Source organism: Carassius auratus, chromosome 35 (assembly GCF_003368295.1).
Source record: "Carassius auratus strain Wakin chromosome 35, ASM336829v1, whole genome shotgun sequence".
Classification (NCBI taxonomy): domain Eukaryota; kingdom Metazoa; phylum Chordata; class Actinopteri; order Cypriniformes; family Cyprinidae; genus Carassius; species Carassius auratus.
In genome coordinates, this window is record NC_039277.1 from 15,838,035 (window position 1) to 15,853,011 (window position 14,977).

At 37.4% G+C, this 14,977-nt stretch overlaps 1 pseudogene; it reads left to right on the plus strand.

The window, feature by feature from the left end:
- Positions 1–8,109: 8,109 nt before the first annotated feature.
- Positions 8,110–14,765, plus strand: LOC113053931 (anthrax toxin receptor 1-like; annotated as a pseudogene).
- The last annotated feature ends 212 nt before the right edge of the window (positions 14,766–14,977 follow it).

The window sequence follows — 14,977 nt, forward strand, 5'->3', positions numbered from 1 at the left end:
CTCAACGCGCGATCCTCAGTGACGTCTCTACGTGCGTCAAGAATGCACCTGTTAGAAAAATTGCGCTGCTCACTCACTGCTCCGGTCGAGCTCGCTGTTGTACCATTTCTGAAACGACAGGGGGTGACTCAGAGTGATTGCCCAATCACCAGGAAGCGACGGGGAGTAGTAGACCCCTGTTAGTAGCTTGCCTCTGGAGTTGCTGAGTGAATTAATTAATATATCACATGTTTAGGCTGTGGGTCAATTTGTAGGGCACAGTTGAAAATGTTTAAGTGATGTGATGTTCATCAGTTTCGTTTTATATATATATTTGGGTCATTATACGAAAACGTGCCATTTTGTGTCCCTCAGGAAAAAAAAGCTCTGTAAATCTTAATAAAACATAAAAGAAATAGAATATTTTATATTTTAGTTTCCATAATGTCTCATAATATAAGAATAAATTATTTTCTGTTTCTTTGGTTTTTAAAGGATTTTAATCACATTTTTGTACAAAGCATCTTGAAGAAATGTTGAAAATGGCCTGTCCCTCAGTAAGATTTTTCTACTTCTACTTGCTATCGAGGCCAAAAAAGTCAAACTATCATAAAAAAACATATACTTGTATAAAGCCTTAAGTGTCAGTTCATTAGTCATAAATGGATTTTATTCTTAACGTGTCAAATAAAATAAAAAAACATACAATTTAGTCAGGTCCCTAGGTTCTCGTCAACCCTGTTACTTTTTATAAAAACACCTCTTTAAAGATAATGGACTGTTCCAAAAGTTGCATCAGTTCCAGGAAGTGACATTATCTGACTTTCATGAAGTTGATGGTAGAAGACAAGTAAGTGTTCTCTTCTTTTTAATGAATTTTCTTTGAGGTTATGTAATGTCTGAAAGACAGGGACACGCTCATTGTGTCAGCCCTGTTACCAGAAAAGCATATGTTAAAAAGTTTTTTGTACATATTTAAAAATTTACATATATGATAATATTTAAGCCTCTCATTAAGGCACGTAATGTAGTGTCATTACCTATACCTCATGGCTAGTAATGGCCGGCAATAACCTTTTTCGTCAACCCTGTTACCGTCAACCCTGTAACCATTCCAGGGTAAGAGGGTTGACCCAAGTACGCTTTTGTGTGTCTTACCCATGTTTTATACACAAGAAGGGTTAAATCAAGGGCAACTGGACTAGGTACGTCCATATTTGAAGCTATTGCCTCTCATCCAAGGGGTTTCTTCATTTCTAAATGACTGATGGGGAGTGCCAGGCATTTAACCTCTGTGGGGTTGTCATCCCTGAGCCAACCCTTCTTGGATAACTATGACCTGGATGACTGAGAATTTTAACAGACATACTTTTCTTACAAATAGTATACATGTTTTTTACAGTTTTTATCCCTAAAAATCATGTTTTTTTTATTTATTCTACTGATAGATAGGCTAAAATATGTTGAGGTTACTGATCTATACTGATACACACAAGTGCATTGGGTTTTATAAATGTGCTTTATAAATCAAAAGTCATTATTTTTTTTATTATGAGAAGTCAATAAATTAACAAGCTTTTCAGTTTGCATTTGGGATACTCTCCATACATGCACTCCATCCAAATAGTTTGAAAAAGTTTTCTTGTCAAAAAATAAATCAAGCTTGTGTGACTTGTATGATTATTTGATGGCATGTGAACTACTTACATTTACAGTATGCTACACAATCATAAATAATCAGGGCTGGGGTGTAACGAAATACATGTAACAGCGTTACGTATGTAAAATACAAAATATGAGTAACTGTATTTCGTTAAAATTACATTTTAAATAAGGGGTAATCAGATTACAGTAACATCTGAAAACTATTTTAGATTACCAGTGATTACTTTTATTTTGATGTAATTTATTAATTTAATATTTAAGTTTGGGGATTTCAAACAATACCGCGACTGATTTTTTCCCGTTACAAGCACATAACGACACAAACATTCTCCTAGAAATCACACTATGCATTCAGTCAACAGATCCATACGAAGCATGCATAAAATAAAGGTTTATGAAGTCAAACAATAGCTTTATGTGGTTTACAGATGAACTTCTTTATTCATTCGAAATGTTCAGTATCATCTTTGGCTCGGTAATGCAAGTTCACGATCCAATTCGTGAACAGATGATTCTTATTCGTGAATCTTTTAAAATAATAATTTCCTTTATTTATTTATTTAATGAAACCAGTGTGGAAACCAATGCTTCACTAACGGGATAGATCTGGGTCAGGGTATATTCTGGCAAACCTTTTACCAATCAAGTTTCTCAATTGGCAAAGCAAACTGTGGTACACGCCACTACCAACACAGAATGGGTAAATCTGTGTTTTCTCAGCACAATATCATAGAAAGTATGAGGTTTGAGAAGTAGAAGGCGGGGCAACAGTTAAAACATTTTAAAGTTAAAGTTCATGCAAACAGATAAGTTTCGGTTTTTCATCATTTTTATGCTAAAATATCTCAATAGAGCCGTCTACATAATATGCTGATTAGTCATGTTGAATTAAAGGTTTATGAATGTCCAATTAAGACTCCATTACAACCATAATTGTAACTCAAACAAGCAGTATAATCAATACGGTAGCTGTTGTCAACCCTGTAACTGATGTGTCAACCCTGTTACTTGTATAATATTCTAATATAACTTAAAAAATTTAAATAAAAATGTAATCAATTAATTGTAAATGTTTAGTAAGAGAGGCTAATAATCCACTCAAAACTGAATTGAGGTGTTTAATTTTTGTTTCCATACATTTTTCTTAAAACAGAAGATGCTGGGAGAGTGTAATTTGGAAATGAATGTATTCATCCCCTTAAAAAAATAAAACTTTCAATATTCTCAATTCACAAACACTCTTAATGTAACAAGGGGGAGTATATCTTCCACAGTATATCAGATTTGTTCTATACATGTATTTAAAACCTTTTCAAAAAGTAATTAATATGTTGGTAACAGGGTTGACCAAAAACACACATTTAAATTAGTTAAATGAAAAAAATGAAAAAAATAAGATAGCCTGAGATGGCACGGCACATTTTCCTGAGAGGTAAGGATCTACTTAATCCAAAAAGGGGCTTAAAGATTTTCAAAACAGAAATTTGAAAATCAAACATTAAAAGTGGGAAATGGCACGTTTTCGTATAATGACCCATTTATATAGCCCAATTCTCGCAATTCTGACTTTCTCCTAACAATTATAGCTAAAGTCAGATTTGGGTGACATAAAGGTGCAATTCTGAGAAAAATAGTAGCCTAAGCATTTTTTCCTCAAAATTTGACAACCTCATTTATGTAGCCTAGCCTATGCTATCAGTTAAAAAAAAAAGTATATATCTCGCAAATCTAAAGAAAAAAAAAGTGGGAAATCCGAGTTTATATGAGTGTCGAGGCATTTCGATTTTTGCTATTAGGAAGTTTTCTTTAAACTGATGATTTGAGAAAACTGGGGAAAAGTGTCTCTGCGCATGAGGGTGTAGATCTGAAGCTGGATTTTATCATAGGCTACATCATGCTGCTTGGATCTATCAGACTTTGGATGATGCCTTCCTTTAAGCAAAACATTAGCTGGCTTGAGTCCTGTCTGCCATGTCTGTGGAAGACCCACTTCAGGTACTTACCATTGATACATCTGACTTCTCGGTGGACAAAATCCGCAATGCCATCTCCAGCCTCAAGAGCAACAAGTCTTTGGGGTACTGGATGTCCAGGCTGTGCAACCATGTATGGAACTCTCAATTCCTGGAAAAGTCTATTTCAAGTTTTACCTCAATGGAATGTGTGACAATGTAGACTCTGAGCTAAGTGAAGAACAAGCTGGTTTCCAGCCAAAACGATCTTGCATGGAACAAATCGTCACGCTGCAGAGAATTGTTGAAAAGTGTGGAGAACTCCAGGTACTTCTTGCTGTCAACTCAATTGACTTCTCCAAAGCGTTCGACAGTGTGCACAGGTCATCACTCTGGAAGATTCTGTTTACCTACGGCATCCCACCAAAAGTCATGGGGTCCATTGAGGATATCTACAACACATCCAAATGCAGAGTGAGGACTGAAGATGGATATAGTGACTGGTTTGAGGTGGTGACCGGTGCTAGGCAAGGATCTATATCCACCTACTATTCACTATCACTATTGATTGTGTGGTGAGGAATGTTGCCACTGGCAAGGGGATAGAATGGCTGGAGGGACGGAAACTGTCAGACCTAGACTTCCCTGATGATCTAGCAGCATTAGCAAACAACATCCAGGATCTGCAGCTACTTGTGGACAACATCAGCAGTTATGCTTAAAACATCGGCCAGACCATCAATGGAAAAGAATACCAAGAATATGCCACAAGGCAACCACCCAATCTCAAGAGAGGTCTTCGTAGACAATAACAGGGCAGAAGAGGTAGAGAATTGTACTTATCTTGGCAGCTCCATCAGTAGAAGTAGGGACATTGAAACAGGAACTTAATTGCCACATGCGAGAAGCTGGAACAGCCTTTAATCAGCTGAAGAAAATATGGCAAAGCAGGAAAATTATGCTCAAAAACAAGTCCTTTGCAGCAGGGAAACTTGGCAGTTAAAGACTTCCCAAGAGAAGAAACTGAAACCTTGGAATCAAACAAAATGACTTTGTGAAAAATCAACAAGTCAGGGAGAAGTCAGACCTTCCACAGAGACCATCTGTAAAAGGCGCCTCCATGCACTGCTCCCACAGAATGGCTCACTAAGTGTTAGACTGGATGCTAGCAGACTGGAGAAAAAAAGGACGACCCAAGATGACCTTGTGAGAGACCATGAAGGAGGACCTTGCATTTTTCAACCGGTAATGGAGTGAGACCAGATGGCTAGCAGAAAACCACACCTGCTGGAGTGCTTTGGTAGCCTCATGCATCTAAGGACACGGCAGCTTATAGGCCACACTCTGAGAAATGCAAATTAGCAGCCTATTTGTTTGTGACATACTTTGTGACCAGGTCATAAAGTAACTGCAAAATTAACAAATAATATTAAACATATTTACATGAATGAAACAAATTCAAGACTTTTGATACTGGGCAAAATGCTATGGTATCTGGGGACCTTGGGCATAAATATGAACAAAAGTAGAATCCTTCAGATAGACTATGGGTCTTGTTAATTAATCAATCTTTTTTTAATATATCTGACGGGAAACAGGTCATGTTAAATGGTTATAGGTGTCACAAGATTTTTACATAATATTATTCATAAATCCTCAATGACGAAATACAGTACATGACTTTAAAATGGAAAATTGAAATGTTTTAATTAATCATATTGTAATGGCATTTCAGTTACACTTTCTGTGAACGAAATATCATAGGTAGCCTAGTAAAAGATAACAATATGCAAGCACTAAAAAAAGTTTTGCCACAAACTAAACTGCCTGGCTTCTTCTTCCTGTATGATTTCACAGTCTCTTAGACCTTAGAACATTAAGAACTGTTAGATCGAAATTAATCGCTGTTTATCCAACCTAACATTAAAGTTTTTAAATATACTTTTATATTGGAATAATTTCACATTTTATATTCAACTTATTGTAGAAACAACAAAAACATAAAATATTTTTTAAATTTGTTAAATGGCATCTTTTTTATGGCTGAAGAATTACTGATACCAATACTAATGTGTCTATGAAATCATTTTTTACTATAGCCATTCAACAGTTTATATATCAATTTTAACATTTATTAGACTTTAAAAAATAACAACTAATTTACGTAAACTTAAAACAATCTTCATGTAAACCTATTAATAAATGTATTTGTACCTACCAGTGCCCTTCAGCAAGTAGGAAATATACAGAAATTTAATAAAGTTATTAAACACTAAATTCTAAATTTAGATGAATGTTTAAAGTTACAAAAGTTCCTCTTTTTGTTTTTCTTTAGTTCTTGGATCAACACATCACAGTAGCAGGGTTATTGGGTTTTTAGCTGATTTAAGAGCTGCTCCTGAACAATAAAGAGTTTTCTCAACTCTTTACTTTTCTGACCAACTTCAGGTCATGAAGTCTCTACTAATGAGCTGACAAGTTGAATCAGGTGTGTTGGATGAGGCAGACAGTGCTGAGGTGTTCGGGACAGTTTTGAAAACCATTTCAGAAATATGTTCTTAAATGTGACTCATAAAACAAATCCTTGCATGCATGCACAGTTCTAAGGCAGCTTTAATTGCCTTTTTGTTAACTGATGACATAACTACAACACTGCCTGCTCGTAGTTTCATTCACGTTTTGATATGAAATGATACAGCATGCACCACCACAATAGTGTTTGTATTGAAGAGCTCAGGCCACGAGCACAATATAATGGCTGACAAGACGGGAAAATTAGTTTTTACTGACATACTGTATGACCTGACAAGATCTCATCTGAACGCAGTTCACTGTTGTTTTACTGAAACTTCCTCGTCATCTTAATCTTTTCCATCCTCGTTTGACTAATGTCTGACTCTGAGGCAAAGTTAGAGTGTGCGCCTCAAAGTCTCCAGTTTGATATGGCTGTAAAGATGTTTTAAACGCAATTCTTGTTAAGAAAAAAAGAGATAGAAGCAACAGTTGTAAATGGGGGGGGGGGGGGGGCAACCCTAGCTCCGCCCCTGCATTAATTGCACTAAATAAGTTTTAATTAAAAAAATTAATTGCTTGCCTTAACGTATTGAGAGCACTTAAATAAATAAAAAGTATTTTCTTAGTCCAGGGGCTTAGATTTTTTAGTTTCTGCCAGGGCCATTGTTGCCACCAATTGTGGAACAACTGATTAATGCAAAAGCAAATCATGTGTGACCTGCAGGTGCAAAATATGCAAGGTCATAAAAATCGATTGGTGTGCATGAAGAACTATTTGTACTATATGTACTATTCTCTAAGTACTATTCTAATGACAAAATGTGCATAGGTGGACCCTCGCAAACATGTCAACATGGCCACCAAAAAAAAGTGCTGCTTAAGCTTATACATGTGGTGTGAAACTCAGGTCAAAGTACTAGATGCCAGATCAACAGAGGTGGGAGTCACACATGTACAAGTCATGTCCATGTACAAGTCAAACTTGACTCGAGTCCCCTACTTCCGGTCATCAGATTTGGAGTCTTTTTGATGAGCCATAGGTGGACCTCTTTGCTTCGCAGTACTCAATGCCTTTTGGAAGATATTTGTGTTGTTGCAGGGTGGTCCTCCCCGCACACTTTTTATCAGGTTTTACCACCTGGAATAGGATGTGGCTGCTGGTTCCCAGGCCCTTTTTACATGAATCAGTCATCTGAGTTTAGTTTGGTTATTACTCTTTATGCCAGATGCAGCAGTGGTTAGCTTGGCATGTGTGGTTTATCATTCCCATTACATCACTGCTACACAGTGTTGAGTGAACCTGGGAAAGGGAATGTCTCAGATTATTTGTGTAACCCATGTTCCCTGAATAGATAAAAACACACAGCAATCACTGCCAAGCTTCTTGCACTGTGAAGAGGCTTTTTCAGAAGAGAATCAGTGGAGTAGATGATGTGCTCATTATTATTTGGTGAGTGATGTAGCACTGTTGAGGAGTAGTCTGCGTCATCAGCCAATGGATTGGCACGATTTCATACATGCTTTTCAGACATTCAGCACCACTCCCATTGCATTCATGCTACACAGTGGCTCGTTCACTATTCAGGGAACATGGGTTACACAAGGAACATGTTTTTGGTTGATTGAAAAGAACTGGTTCATAAGAATAATCAATTCAGGATTCTTTATTTATTCTAAGGAAAAAAATGCAGTAATGTTTATTAATTTTTATATATTTTTTTTTAAAATAAATAATTATTATTTAAATTAAAATAATTTGTAGAAAATTTCCTCTTGCAAGAAAACAAACAATGATTACAGGAATAAACAATTCTTTGCTACCAATGAATTTATGAAAGTCACCACACTGTGGCAGTAGATAAGAAAAATACCTTCAACAAAAAGACCATTTTGGAAATGAGAGAGCAACAGAGTGAGAGAGTAAAACTGTTTTCCACGTTTTTTTCATAAAGTATCCATGTCACTCCCCTTTCCTATTCAAGATAAATCCCCAGTTTCACAGAGATACAGACAACACCAGACAGAATAAAATTATTTTATGAAGTTTTCAAATGAACTCGAGTCACGTTCAACATATGCCTCAAGGGCACACTGAGGGCCAGCTTTTCTAAAAGCCTGAGACACATCTGTGGCAGCACAGCAGCAGAAGCTGTATTAGAGCTATTTGAGCGTGTGTCTTTTGTGAGGGAGTGATTCAGGCCGGTCTGACTGGAGCTCTGGGACTCTGCCACAGACATGCACCGTCACTGAGACCAGACCTGCTCCAACCTGGATGGATCAGAGACTACAGGGGCTGCAGAGGAAATCATCTCCACCGAACTTGGATGTTTTGGTTTCAGGCTTTGCTGGGAATTGCCATTGACTTTTGGAAGTTTGCAATTACCAGACTGGAATAATGTCCATGGACTGGCGTGGAGGTGAAAGGCTGCTTATAGTCTTGATTGTGATGTTTATCCTGGGGCTCAGCCACTGTGCTGGACAGAGCTATGAACGCTGGGAGGCTGGGTCCTCATGCTACGGAGGATTTGACCTTTACTTTGTGCTGGACAAGTGAGTTTTTGTTTTTGTTTTTGTTTGTTTCTTTTTTTTATTATTATTACCATTAGCTTTGAGAGTGTCTTGTGAAATGACACCTGAGAATCTTGCTGGTTAGATGGCCAAAAGTCAAGCAGGCATTCATAGCTTAGGTCTCCCACGAGACAGATCAGGCAGCATGGAGCATCATTACAGTCTTTCATGCTCTTGCTGCTGCCAATCAAGTGTGAATCATAAGGTTTGAATGCGCCCATATATCTGGCATTATCCATCTGCAATAGGAAGGTGAAATGTAATAATATACCTAACATTTCTATTCTCTGCAGCATATTGTAGGTGTTTTAGAGGGTTAGCTCCTGTATCACCTTGGCAGTTTTTGTGAGAAAGCATGAAAACATATACACGGTCATCTCATATGTATATACTTACACTAAATTATACATGATCCGCTTATACAGCCCAAATCCACAGAACTGTGCTGCAGTACTAGATCTTCTTTTGCATTTTTTAACAGCTATGTGGATGCATATGGAACCATTTAGAATAAAATAGTAACTATGAGGATAACAACCCACCTCCAGAAAACGGAAAGAGATTGGCAAAGACAAAAAAGAAGCAGAAAAAAAAACTGCATACTAAAGTCTGCTTTTAAAAGTGTTGAAAAATACACTATGAGAGTTCTTACAGATTACACTATGGTTGCGGGATATTTTGGATTTAAAGGATTATTTTCCTTTGTCTGGCTCTATTAATGATGGTTTGCCCTGGGTTTGGTTGCTTATAATATTTAATATATTCAGCTCAAGACAAATACAAAAATCTGAAATGATTTTAGGCTCATTATTCCATTGAAAAGCGCAGAATTTTGATGCGCCTATCATGAGGTGAAGGTAAGGGTATCTGAGGATAGCGTTCAGGGGTGTTTGGATTTCTCATGTGCTGAACCTTTTCACCAGCAGGGCCAGATGTTCCAAAGTCTTACAGAGTTGTTTTGAGGCAGAGTTTGCATCTGAACACAAATCAAATGAAAATGAGAAAGAGACAGAGGTAGCGAGAAGAGGAGAATGTATGCCATTGTTTAGTCATGCCGGTAATATTCTTCATTTAAAACAAAGATAAACTCAGAGAAAAGACATGTGAACAGTGAAAACCCTTTGATGAATTTAGAGTACATTCATTTAATATGCATGCAAATCTCGGGTTAAAACAATGCCATCGCTGTGCAGGACAACAGTCCAGACAATAGGAAAGTCTTTTCAGTGATGATTGCAAAGAATTAACTCACAATGTAAGTTTAATTTCCTGTTGGAACAGTGCAGAGTACAAGCACAATGTTGATATTTCTCAGTTTATGGTCTCAGACACAAGATTGGCAAGTGGTTCTGAAATACATTGAGAAAAAAAAATTATTTGTCTCATTAAAATGGACAGCCAGCTTTCTGGACCAACAGAAAACACCTCGAGACTCAGATGGTCTTGATCTTCCCACTTGTCAAAATGTTCAAATAAATTCATTTCTAATTGAATGACTGTGATTCATATACATCTGTAGTCTTTTATTTACAGTAAAAGAATGTGGACTGGGTCTTAGACATAAACTTTGGCTTGGATCTGCCTCTTGGATTATGGTCCCAGACAAAACATCAACCTCTTTCAAAAGCAATAAAGGTGATAATGACCTCAACTAAAGGTTGGTGACGTATTACAGAGAATTTACAAGAAATCCATAGTTCTAAATGACCACTGTACAAAAATGACCCAGTGTTTCAAATGAATGCCGTAATAAGTTCAGTCTTTCTATTCTTTTTTTTTTACCAGTTCATTGAAATGCATGGCCTTTCATGGTTCTTGAATTACATCTTTGTCTGAAATTAAACACAGAGACGATTTAGTCTTGGTCTGGATCTTGAAAGGTCTGGTCTTGTCCATATCTACATAAAAATGAATTCTAAATATAAACGTGCATCACCATCTGTTGAATTTCTAAAGACAGAATTAGCAGCACTGGTGTGTTTGTGGGGGTGGATGTGCACGGAGGAAAGCTTATACTGACTTTGGATGGCTTTGACGTCGCTTACGTAAGCCTAGCATTCTTTTTTGATTTGTCTCCACCACAATTGCTCGGCCAGATGAACTATTACACAAGCTGAGCCATTAAAGAAGCCCACTTAACAGAGTTAGTTACTAGCTGCTCAGATATCATTCTCTGTTTCAGAAGCTACTTCTAAGACTGTTGTGGACAAGGACATACTGCTATGTAAATCTGCAATGAATCTTGAAATAATCCTTAAATCAGGGGGGTGTCATTTCAGTGAAGAATCACCACCACAACATACAAGCAGATTAATCCTTATGTCCATCACATAAGTCATCATGTGAAAGAGTTTTTTTTTCTTCTCAAAACTAGGGTCGGTACATTACTGTGGCCGATGATGTAATGTCTCAGACTGCAGTCATAAATGTCGCACCTTCTGAGATCCGTGATGTCTTGTGATGCTCTTTCCCAATGTGTCAATGAGGCACAAGGTGTTTTTGACGAAATCATACCTTTAAGATTCACCGGCATTACCCCTTGCACTGAAAAACTGTGCAAAATCCATTATATGTGTTAATTCCATTACTTTCTATGCTTCCAAGTTGTTGATTTCTTTTACAGTGGCCTAAGAATGTATTTGGACTCTTAAGCAACACTTAATGAATGTCATTGGATTAGATGTCAAAATATCAAAGTAAGTGACGTGTGTCCAAAAAAAAAAAAAAGGTAAAACACGCTTAAGCAAAATACGAAAAAATACATTTTCAGAAAAAACTTAATTTGTTTAAAATAATAAATAACACTAAAAAAGAGGAACATACCTTTACTTTGTCTGATATAGTGTGTCCAATAAAATCACTAAAACACTCACTAAGCAAATATGAAGAAAAGTTAGTATTTTTGTGAAAAGGGTTGATATTTTACCTAATGTAATTAATATACATTTTTAGTCACTTTTTTACTGAATGAAAAAAATTGTGGACGACTGCGTGGTTATTTTATCCTTAATGCATAAATCTGTATTTTCATTGACATAACCCGTCTTCATTCTCAGGTCTGGAAGTGTACAGCACCACTGGAATGAGATCTACTACTTTGTTGATCACCTTGCACACAAGTTCATCAGGTGATTCTGGAAGAAACTCACGTTGCATAGTTTTGTTGTAGTTGTTGTTGTTTTATTGCAATCAGTTTACTGACATTATTAGAATCTATTTAAATCTGTTGAGGTTTAAATGAAATTGTCAAAAAAAAAAAAAAATCTTCACTGCAGTAAACAATTTTGAGTTACCAGCCACTGTCCAAAAATATCACAACATATAATTAAAAAACTGCAAAGCCAATTGAAATACTGAGGACATGACAGCTTGTATAGAAGAAATAAAACGCTACAGTATAATGGAAAACATATTAGGCCCAATTAATGTCAGCTTGAGCGCAACTGCAGCATAAATATCATGAATGGTCTGTAAATTAAAAAAAGAAAATCTTACCGATTATGCTCTGTCTTCAGCCCCCAGCTCCGTATGTCCTTCATAGTCTTTTCAACGGAGGGAAGGATCTTGATGAAACTGACAGAAGACAGGCAAGCGTTCAGAGCACATACTGTGATTTCATACTACCTAACTCTGACTGAATATCTTGGATGACTTTGATTTCTGTGTACCTGCTGTCACTTTTATTTGTATCTTGTGTTTATTACACAAATCCAGAAGAGCAGGGCGCACTCATTCCCATGCTGGTCCAAGCCTAATGCTGGATCTGGCTTAGCTGGTCCAAAAAAAAAAATTGCATACATTTTTATCTATCTTGTTAACTACGTTTTATTATTTAGTTAAACAAAAAGCAGTACAAAATGTCAAACAGCAAAAATTCAATGTCCAGGGATCAGATTCGTGCTGGGCTGGAGGAACTTCAGATAGTCCAACCAGGTGGAGATACCTTCATGCACAAAGGTTTTCAGAGGTAAGAATTTTTCTCTTTCAATAAAGTAAATAAGAACAAAAGCACTGGTCATTTGAAACAAATATCTATGTGTTTTTTAGGCAAGCGAGCAAATATACTATGGAACGGGAGATGGTACGTTATCACATTTAGATGGCTTCTAAGGTGACAGATGACATTGAACAGACATTTTAAAACTTTAGATTGATTGATTTTTTTAAAGTATAGTCTACTATATATGCTTTTCAACAGTGCTACAACAACTTCAAAAGTTAAATTAAGAGGTGGTCATATTTACGAAATATGGCCTACAGCGATTTCAATAACTCAACGCGAGAGGGAACTTCGTGGGTGGAAGACTTGCACATGCAAATTTTAGGTTTTTCGGAAAACTGTGCAAGATGTGCTTTATTCACACTGGAAATGATTGTACAGTACGGGCCCATCTTTAGCTGATGTGGGGCCTGGTGCCACATAGGGAGGGCGGTCCCCCGGGGTCCGTTTTCTGCTGGGCCTCATCGAGCACACCAGTTGCACCCCCTTAGTACAGCCCTGGTACAGCTTCACAGCAGCGGCTCCAAAGCTACATGTTTCTTTACAAAGACAAGTCAGTAATAAACGTGAGAGTTTGTTAACATGGGGATTTGCATGTACATGGTAAACACCAAAAACAGCTCTGATCATGTTCTTTCAGTCTACTCTAAGAAATTACAGACAGCTATTTTTAGTAAATAAATCTCCAATGCTGGAAAGTTGTTGAATTATTCATGCTCTGTACAGTTTTAGAGGTTCTGTGACTGTTAGTTTCTCTCTTTCTGCTGTTAGGATACCGCACAGCGAGTGTCATCATTGCTCTGACAGATGGAGAATTGCGCGAGAATGAATTTGACTTGGCAGCCAGAGAGGTGAGAGCCTAGACCTTGGATACTTTTACAGAACTGACATATTTTCCTATTCCTATTCTCTCCCCTGAGCATGAAAAAAAAATGAACTTCAAATCAGCAATCTTTAGCTGTGACTTTACCCGCAAACGGAGCAGCTATTTATAAAATAAACCTTCTTTCTCTCAAACTGTGTGTCCTTCATTATCTTGATCATATTTGCACAGTCTGATATTTCACGTGAACTGACTCTAATGACCCCATATTTGCAACCCAATACATTGTTCTGATCCCTTTCTTTGTGTTCGAATGGCAGGCTGATCGCTCACGTCAGCTGGGAGCCTCTGTTTACTGCGTTGGAGTGAAAGACTTTAATGAAACCCAGGTGAGGTGGCATCTGCACAGAGGTCAGAATGATATGGCTATTCATTGTGAGCATGTCACCACAATCTTGATCTTCCAGTATTTGAAATACAATGTAAGAACAAAAGAATACAGAAGCATTTTTTCATGATTTCTTATTTGGTCGCAGCTGGCAACAATAGCTGACAGCAAAGATCACGTCTTTCCAGTTAATGATGGCTTTGAAGCCCTGCAAGGCGTCATTGATTCGGTGAGCGGATGGAATTCAGTTTAAGTTACAGCTACTAGCAATGACATGCTCCTTTAAAAAGGACATGTATGTCTTGCACAGAACATTAAAATATAAATGCATTTGTCTCTTCTTACCTCAGATCCTGAAGAGATCCTGTATAGAGATCCTCGCTGTGGAGCCCTCAAGTATTTGTGCAGGAGGTAAACAGACATCAGGCCTGAAGCAAAGACCTGTTTCTTTTTTCTTTTTTTTTTTTTTTTTTGGCAGGGCCAATGAAAATGTTGGACCAAACAAAAACAAAACTTTTAACCCTTGCCCCACTGGGCCTGTAGAAAAAATCCTTACCACTGAGCCCTGAATTTTATCAGGAAACACCATGTATTTAACATCAAACACAATGTGTTTCCTCTATCCCAGAATCCTTTGAGGTGGTAGTTCGAGGGAACGGATTCCTTCATGCCCGCGATGTGAACAGAATTCTTTGCAGCTTCCGTATAAACAACACCTCACCGTGAGTAAGTGAAAACAGCACAGAACGATTCCTGTTCTTACACTGCCAGCTGCTGAATTATTAAACTTTATCCTGTGTTAGCATTAGCTGCTTACCAACAGTGATCTCCTCAACGGATAGAAACCTTCAGTTTCCAGAGTCCAGGCCAGGCTAAACTCACTGGCAAATGTAGCTAGCTACATTAGCAATGTGCTCACTCATGTGGCAGTGCAGATAGCTTTGTTTTTGTCCTTGTAATGGTTAAGAAACCAATTAAATCCAAATATCAGTATGGCTGTCATGTTTTCTACAATGGGACGTGAGCTAGCTTGCGCCCGAAAAAGTTTGGCCGCAGCACTTTGTAAATCACAAGACTTGACTTCAACG